This window comes from Cajanus cajan, chromosome 4, assembly GCF_000230855.2.
Source record: "Cajanus cajan strain Asha chromosome 4, NIPB_CcT2T_4, whole genome shotgun sequence".
Lineage (NCBI taxonomy): Eukaryota > Viridiplantae > Streptophyta > Magnoliopsida > Fabales > Fabaceae > Cajanus > Cajanus cajan.
In genome coordinates, this window is record NC_138520.1 from 71,204,187 (window position 1) to 71,213,860 (window position 9,674).

A 9,674-nucleotide genomic window follows, 5' to 3' on the forward strand; every position below is an offset into this window, starting at 1 on the left:
TTGCACTGCATATTGGAATTTTCTGGTTTTTAGGTGGTTTGAGCCAAATTTGTGATTTGTTAAGTACAAAACTCATCATCACGCCAAGTGTGCATTCATGATGTCAAGTGTGACTTAAATTAGAGGTATCTGTCTTGCTCACACTAAGTTAAGATTGGTGGCATCAGGTGTGAGGAGAGAGAAAAGTCTCTGACTTAGTTATGTTGGACGTGGTTGGAATGATGTCGAGCGTGAGGTGAAAAAGTTGTCTCTACATGAAATGGGATCGAACATGGGTTTTTCCACGCCAAACATGAGAGCCTAGGAGTTCTCTACCTCATTTATGTCAAGCATGAGTTGAATGGCACTGGACGTGGACGAGACATAAAGCTCATTGTCTAAATGGTGCTGAGCACAAGTCTTATGGCGCTAGGCATGGAATGCATTATGAAAAATTGTTGCTTGCTTGATTAAATGGTGAACATGGAATAGTTAGGTGGATCTATTTCATGTTGTATGTTGATAAGTGTTGATGGTTTTGTGTATATTGATTTGGGGTAATATATAGATTATTATAATTGTTGACTTGTTGAGGTGTTAATGTTGAGAATGCTATATGCGTTTAGACATGTTGATTGAGTTAGGTTTAAAGGAGAAAGTGTTTTCAAAAGTTGGATATCTCATAGTGTGGATATTGGTGTGGTGCTCTATGAGCTTAGTTGTTGAAAAACCCTCCTTTAGCATGCCTTATTATCTCTTGGAGTGAGGGTGTTTTAGGTCTTTAATTGATGTTTGAATAAGGTATGAAATCAAGGGCTAAAACCCTTAACTGATTATTAGAGAGGTATATGGTATCACGAGGATAGTTAGCAGGACAAATCCATGAGTAACTTGGTTAATGTATGCCAATGTCATGATAGACTCATATCTAAGTTATGTTAAACTTGATGGTGATACTGGACTTTTCTAGTTTAAGTGACAATATTTGAGAAATCATGTTGTAAGGATTGGTATCCCAATTTGACTATTGATCTAGCAAGTGTAAAAAGATTGGTTGGTTTGATAAGATTAAGTCACTTATACTACTCACCTTGGTTGTATGAGATTTTCGTAAGTGAATGTGTGACAACACATGTAGTTGAGGTGTATGCATATAATATGATGTTGTTCATATGCGTTGATGATTACATTGCTAAATGGCATGAATATGGTGAAATATGTAGTAAGTTGCTTATTTTGTAAGGTTGTTGAATGTCATGTTGAGATGTGTATTGGTTGCTATGTTGTAGACCATGAGGTGTCATGTGTATGTCTAGTATAGTGGTTTACTTCTATACTTATTTATGTTCATTTTTGTGAACACTAGCTTATTTTTACATGTTTTTCTAGTGGTTGAATTACAATATGCTTATATTTACATGGGAGTAAGGTAGGCATAGGATAAATGCCAATGTCTTTTGGAGCCATATTGTTGGCGTGTAACTTGGTGCTACCTTATGGAAAACTTGTTTCCATCACTACCTTTGGTTGTAGTTTTTGGTACAGTTACTTGATCGACAACCTAGGCTTATAAAGTTGTTTCCTTTAGATTATTGTACACACACATGCATATATATATATATATATATATATATATATATATATATATATATATATAGAGAGAGAGAGAGAGAGAAAGATCCGTTTACTCTAGGAGTAAGTTTACGTTTTTTTTTTGTAAAGAGTAAGTTTACGTTTAATAACTCATGTTTTACATCAAATTTCAACGATTTAACTGTTAAATTTAAAGTTCTTAATGTATAGATTAAGTTTGCAAATTTTTTAAAAATTTGAAAAATATTTTATACTTTGTTTCCTTAATTCAAATCAACATATAAAATGATTTTATGATTATCCATCAATTTGAATTAATAAAATGAAGTATCAAATAATTTTTAACTTTTTTAAAAATTTAAAGACTTGATATATGTATTAAGAACTTTAAAATCAACAGTTAAATCATTAAAATTTGATATAGAATATGAGTTATTGAATAAATAAATTTAGATAAATTATTTACTCTTAAAATAAACAAATATATTCTTTTATATATATATATATATATATATATATATATATTCTTGTTTATTTTAGTAATTGATACAACTTTTGCTCATATATATATATATATATATATATATATATATATATATATATATATATATTATTATTATTATTATTACTTGCATATCCAAGATTGTTTCTAGGTTAATTGTGGGTAGTTGATATTTTCTATTACTTATAGTTGATCAGTTAAGCATAAAAACTATGTCGGATCACTACATTTATACCCAAAAGAATTTAATAGCAAATATGTGTAAAGTTATTATAGAACCATCATAAAGGCAATGAGACCTTTAAATAATGATTTAACAATGTATAAAAGTGATCTGATCGAATTAGGCTTTGGCTGTGGCTTTTTTTTTCCTTCCCTTCATTGATTACTTCTATTACATTTAACTAAAAAATCTTAATTATTCGTGCATTATATATAAACCTTTTTTTTCCAAGTAGTATTAAGGGTGCATTTGACAACAAATTGAATGGATTTGTAAGTTAAACCAGCTTATAAGTTGGTCAAATTATTCAACTGATTTATAAGTTATTTTAATAAGAATAAATTTACTTTGTATATGAGTTTATTTTTAATATGTTTTTTTATAAGTTATTTTAATTAGTTTATGAAAATAAATTAACTTATAAGTCATTATTTTTCTTTTATTATTATTATTTTTTACTTTAAATAACTAAATAAGTTTTTTATATTTATCAACTAACTTATTAATTAATTCTATCAAATAATTTCAAGTCAAAAAGCATTCTTAAAACTTATGAACTTCAATTAACTTGCAAGTCTCAACTAACCTATACACCATCTTTTTTCAAACACACCCTATGTAAAGCTTTTATGAATTTATGGTACTCATCTTTCATTTTTTTTTCTTTTCATTACGTAGCAATTCAACCCTTTCTTGGGTTTATGGTATTGTATTAGGATCCCACTTAGATGAAGGGGTAAAGGTGTTTGTCTTTTTTGTTGCTTTGGTTTTTATTTTCTCCCCTTTCATTGCAGCCAAAGAAATTACCACAAAAGTCAACTCAAACTGTTTTCTAGCTTAGCCTTTGGGTCAGGGCTGCTTAACAAGATTAAGACTTCAACAACTGAATGTCGAATATTCAAACAAATACAATATTTTCTGTTTCATGACTTTATGTTAATAACAAAATTATTAATGAATTGGAATTTCTCAACGTATTTATAAATCATTGTGTATTCTATACGTATTTATTAAAATTAACATTACGTATAAATTTAAATATATAGGCATGCACATTTACGTTAATTAATATTTACTCAATCGAGGAAATTCCCTTATAATAATATATATTACCAAAATGTGTGGATTCTTATTATAATAACTGGCGGAAAGTTTGAGCCTCTATAAATTTTGTTTTAAAATAGTAAAAAAAAAAAAAACCTTAAACAATAGATATTACATGTAAATCAAGTGAGGTAATGTATACATAGAAAAATTTAAAATAATTATGAACAAAAATGAAGAGCAAAGATAATTACAAAATGCGTGAGTAATTATAATACTATTAATTTTGAGGTGTTTGATTTAATTATATGTTAATTGTATGTTTAGTTGTGAGTTGTTGTTAATATTATTGTTTTAAGACACTAGAGTCAAGAGGTTATTAAAGTTATGTTATTTTTTAGATAATTGAATTAAAGATAAGTTAGTTCAACTTTAGAAATGATATATAAAATTTTTCTTGCGACGTGAATCTCATAATTATAAATTCATATTTTAAGAAATTTTAGAGAGAAGTTAGAGAGAAACTTTCTAGAACTTAGAACCTTTTTCTTCTTCCTTTTTTGAAAATCTTTCCCTTCTTCCTTGTAGTGGAATCACTTGGTTGAATTAGAGGTTCAAAGCTTGCAGAGCCAAGAATATCTCAAGTCAGGGTTGTATCGTTCTTCCTTCTTTTCTCCTCTCTTCAGTTTGGATTGACAAGAGGTAAGAGAAACTTTGTGTTGTTTGTTGAAAATGCATGAGGATTATTGTTGTTAAATTTCACCTACTGATTCCTTAATTAAATGGATGAGTTAATGAGTTGTTTGGATTTTGTTTTTCTTGAAGTGGTGCAAGAGTTGGATAAGATGATTCTTGAAAGATAACGGTTACATGTATTGTTTGATATTGGAATTGGGATCTAGATGTTGTTTATATGTATTATGAAATGCAGGTTGGCAAGTTGCTATGATAGTATAGTTGTACTTCACTTTTGTACTAGTTATGTTATTTTCTATAAACTTATCATTGTAATTTTTTTTGTGTGGTTAGACTACAATGATCGTACTTGGTAGTAGGTCAAAGATAGACCGGAGAAGGAGTACATATAGAGAACCATGTTGAAAGATGGCGAAGTTCTTTTGGTACTATCATAAAGTAATTATTTTGTAGTGTTACTTGGTTGATAACCTAAATTTATACTTCTAGTACTAGATTATTGTATTTATGTATTGTATAGTTATACTTGTAGTCCCATCGATGAATTTATTTTATCATCTTAGTTGTTAAAATTTCCTACGCGTACACTACACATACACACATATACATATACATATACATATATATCCAATAACTATTAACATGATAATTCTAAATTATATTAATTATGTTTTCTACATTATTGTTGAATTGTAAAATATAAAAACTTATTTGATTGTTATACATGAGATGCATAGAAATACAAAATGCCTTTTTTTTTTTTAGCTTGTCTCTATAAAGACTACTCAAGAGGGAAAAAAAATCAAGTTCTTTATTAAAAAAACGAAAAATATATTTTTTTTCTGCTTCTGCCTCAATTTAATTAATCGAGGGAACAAGTATTTTGTCACTTTCAAAGGAAATAGTTTGTATACTTCAATAATTGTTTGGTAAGAGAGTTGCTCAACTCCTCATATATATTAGGTTGGTGTATTCCCAAGTCCTAACTACAAATATTAGACACTATTAATTAGTATATCGGTAAAGATTATTTCCGGGATAAAACAAATCATGTGACGAAATCCTCATAATTGGCTTATAATAAAATAATTAAATCTCTTATTCAAATACATTTTTTTATCTGAATTATTTCTTAATTTAATTATAAGTTATTTCAAACAATTTCTTAGTTTTATTGTAAGGCCTATCTTTGACATACACGATCAACTTAATATTTAATTTTTGTTTATATTAAAATAATATTTAATTCATAAAATTTATACCCTACAAACATAAATTAGTTTTTTTTGAGTGTGAAACTTAAAACACACATACATTCGTGAAAATAAAAAAACAATTCCTTAAAGGCCTGTTGTATGGAATGCGGAACGTGGGTCCACATAACATTATCAACACATTGATGTGAAATAAAATAAAATAAATCAGACAGAATAATTATATGGATAATAAAAAGTATCATACCACAATACATGATACATGAAAAGAACGTTCCTTCCTTAGTCTTCTAAAAATGTCAATTAAAAAGATTCCGAACCATGTTTTCTTTGCGCAAATTCACAGACTGAACCATGTTTTCTCAAAAGAGACAAAAAATGCAGCCAGTAAATTCCATTTCTGAGGGGATACAGTAAAAGTTTGGCTCGAGAAAAAAAAAACTAAAAAATGTAGAGAATTTGAAGGGAGATGAGTTGAATTGGGTTGAGTTTAAATTAATTTATTATCTGATTCAATCAAAATTTAATGGATTGGATTGAAAAATTTATATAATTTCTTGAAAAAAATTTGAATTAAGTTAGATTGGATTAACATAATTAAATTTATTTATTTATTATATAAAATTTAATATTTCAAAATAAATGTAAATTATTTGATATTTTTTATCAATCTAATCAACAATGATACAAACTAAATTTAAAAATAAATATGTTAATTTGTTAAATTATTATTAACTCAAATAATTAATATTAATTAGTAAAAAATAAAATTTAGATTAAATTATATTTTTGATCTTTTATCTTATTTTTTAGATTTATTTTAGTCCTTTTTTTTTAAATATTCATTTTGATCATTTATCTCCTAAATTTTAATCTATTTGATCATTTTGAAACAATAATTATTTTTTATTTTGAGAGACACTTTTAAATTTTTTATTAAGCGATTCAAAACTTAAAATTTGTCTTATTAGATTTATCTATATAAAAATTATGAAATTCAATTAATTTTAAAATTTAAAAAAATGATAAATGTAGTGAAAGATATGTGAAAAATATATTCATGAATAATTAAAAAATAGTACAAAATTAAATTTTTAATTTTTTTTTTTACTTTTTGCACTTATTTATATGCAACTTTCGTCATGTTGATACTCCTTTTGATTTAAACTTCTTGCGTTCAATAATTTTCAAGTGAATTTAATGAGATAAATTTAAAATTTTGAATCAGTTGACAAAAGATTCAAAAAAAAATTTCAAAATTAAAAATAATCATTATTTCAAAAAGACTAAATATATCCAAATTTAAGAAATAAAGGATTAAAATGTACATTTTAAATGATAAAGGACTAAAATAAATCTAAAGAATAAGGTAAAGAACTAAAAATATAATTTAAATTTAAAATAAATTTGTTACATTGTTACAATATTATTAACCAAAAAATACAATTTGTTACAGAGTGACAGTATATATTGTCCTGAGCAAATAATTATTCAAACATTATTATTATTATTATAATTATTATTATTAGGTTGGATTAGGTCACGTATTGAAAACACAAAATTCATTACCTAATTTGAATAATGTTAGATTTTGATTGGATTGGATTAAGATTTGATCCAAATACTAAAAAAATATAATCTAAATTTATTAAATCAATTTTAATTAGTTTAAGTTTGTAGATTATTGGTAATTACTTACACTCTACAAGAAGCTAGATTTTTTGTTTTTCCATTGAAATAAAAAATAATTTAAACCAAACAAGCAGTGCACTAATCGTTTCCATTGGTTATTGACTGAGTCCAACTATTAGAAGAATGGATCATTAGTCAAACTAATAACAATTTGCACGGTCAAATTTATCTAAAATATTTTTTTGGAATAAGAGAGAAAAAGAAATATTTTAAATTTTAAATTAATTTATACATAATTAACTTCTCTAAGATATTTTTTTAATGTATGTATAAGTTAATTTTAATTTATAATAAAAAAATATTTTTAAATATTTAAGAAAAAAGTTATTCAAACAATCTCTAGGTCAAATATTAAACCACATGCATAGATATACATTAAATTTTAATATATGTATATAATGTACACATATACTATAAAAATATATTATCTTTCAATAAATCTCTGGGTCCTATCAAGTCCACACGTTTTTCAACGTCACACGTTGGTTTCAACTATAAAAAAAATGTCGAATACGTTGATTTCCACAATTAAAAATATTGGCATTAAAAATCATGAAATTCTAGGGTTCTTGCCAATTCAAAACCGAGTTAATCAATTTTTATCAGATCAACTACAAAAATATCCAACAATATAATAGCAAAGTTTCCGGATTTTTACCGATTGAAAATTAAGTAAATGAATTTTCAGCAGATCAACAACAAAAATGATCCAAATGTTTTAACCGAATCAACTAGGGGCTTTCATTTCTGCACACTCTTATTTCATCTTTCAACTCAATTTTCGACGTTTATTTTTTTTTATATTTTTTTTGACAAAAATATTATTGACGGATCAAACATGTTTCCATTGACTACTAGGGTTAACTTAGTGGTTGGGGTAGTTAGAAGCATGAGAACCTAGATTCAATTCTTATTGCGACCATCTTTTTAATCTTTCCAATCTTTATGAAAAAAAAAAAAACATGTTTCAATTGTTGCAGTAAAACAACATACAACTAAAACAAGTTTATGCTGCGTAGTAAGTTGAGATGGGGTATCACTTTTCAGTACACAATGAAAACAAATTCTTTTTATAAAAAAAATCCAACATTGTGTCAATTCCTTACAAAATAATAATACAACGAAAGCACATTTATGTTATATTAAGTTCTTACAAAAAATCACAATAGAAATGTATTTGCATTGTGTTTTGTGCTATATTTCTTTTGTAAAAAAAGTTAAGCATTTAACTTAATTTTTATTGTGTATTGAAAAATGTATCTCAATGAAAATGTATTTTTATTGTGTATTGAAAAATGACCCCACCTCAATTTACTATACAACAAAATTATCAACTTATACTCCTAGTTTTAACTTGATATTAGAGGTATTTGCGGTACGGTTTAATTCTAATTTTAATTTAAAAGTCACTCAAATCAAAGAAAAAAAATCGATTTAATTTGAATGTAATATAGAATTTGATCGAATCAAATCAATCTTTTGCGATTTGATTTAATTCAATTTTTATGATTTTAATAATATATTATTTAAAAATTAGCTTAAAAATATAATATAATATTATAAATGAATCATAATTTTCAGCATTGTCATATTGGAAAGCTTTTGTTTTCTATATTGTCACATTCCTCCTAAGAAAAAAAACACAATCTAAGGAATAAGTTCTGCTTCTTCTTAAAAACATGTTTTAGTAATTAATTGACTTGATATATAAGTTAAAACCTAACGTTTCTAATACTTTTGGTTGGTTGATAAATATAGGAAACTCAAATTAAAGCTAACTAAAAATGAATGTCTAAGTTTTCTTTCTTTATTTTCCACCGTTGTAGTCTATACCAGATACCTACATGTAATTCCAAAAAAATACAAAAAATATATAAGTTGAAGCTGTTGTTCGATTTGATTTGGGTCAGTTTTACAATCCCAAACCATCAACTGAGTCAAATTGCGCTGTTTGGTAAAACAAAAAACCAAACCAAACTCATGTATTTTTTATTATTCATTGATTTTCGGTTTTTGGGGTCGATTTTCAATTTTTCAATTGGGTTAGTTTGAATTTAAACACCCCTACTTGATACACAAGGAAAACTTATATCATCAAGACTACTTTTATATTTTTAAAAGAATAAATATCCATCAAAAGTTTGAGGTATATGATGAAATAGGCTTGTGTGCTGAAATCAAAACCCATCGATCATGACTTCAATTTTATCCGATCACAAGCCAATTTAGTTTCAAGACTAAAATATATTTAGTTGCTTAAATTTAAGATAAATATATTTTTAGTCTTTTAAATTTTAAACTAATCTTTTTTAGACTCTATAAGTTCAAAAAAATCTTATTTTAATTTTTATACTAAAATATTATTAGAAAATGTCAAATATTATCACATAAAATCTATCGATATCCTTATTAATAAAAGCATCACATTTAACTTAAATTAATGTTACATAAATATTTTAATTTGTCATTTTTCAGATATATTATTGATAATCTTAACAAGATTTTTAAAAATTATAAGAATTAAAAATAATTATTTTAAATTTAAAGGGTCAAAAACAAATTAATAAAAACATATTTAAGCTTAATTTTAATAACCCCGGTTGGTTTCTATTCTTCATAACAAAACCATGCACTCTAAAGCACTGGCGCAGTATGTTTCCAATATCATTTACAACTTTGGTTGTTGGAGTAAACTCCATTTTAGTCCCAACGATTCTAAATATTACTTGTA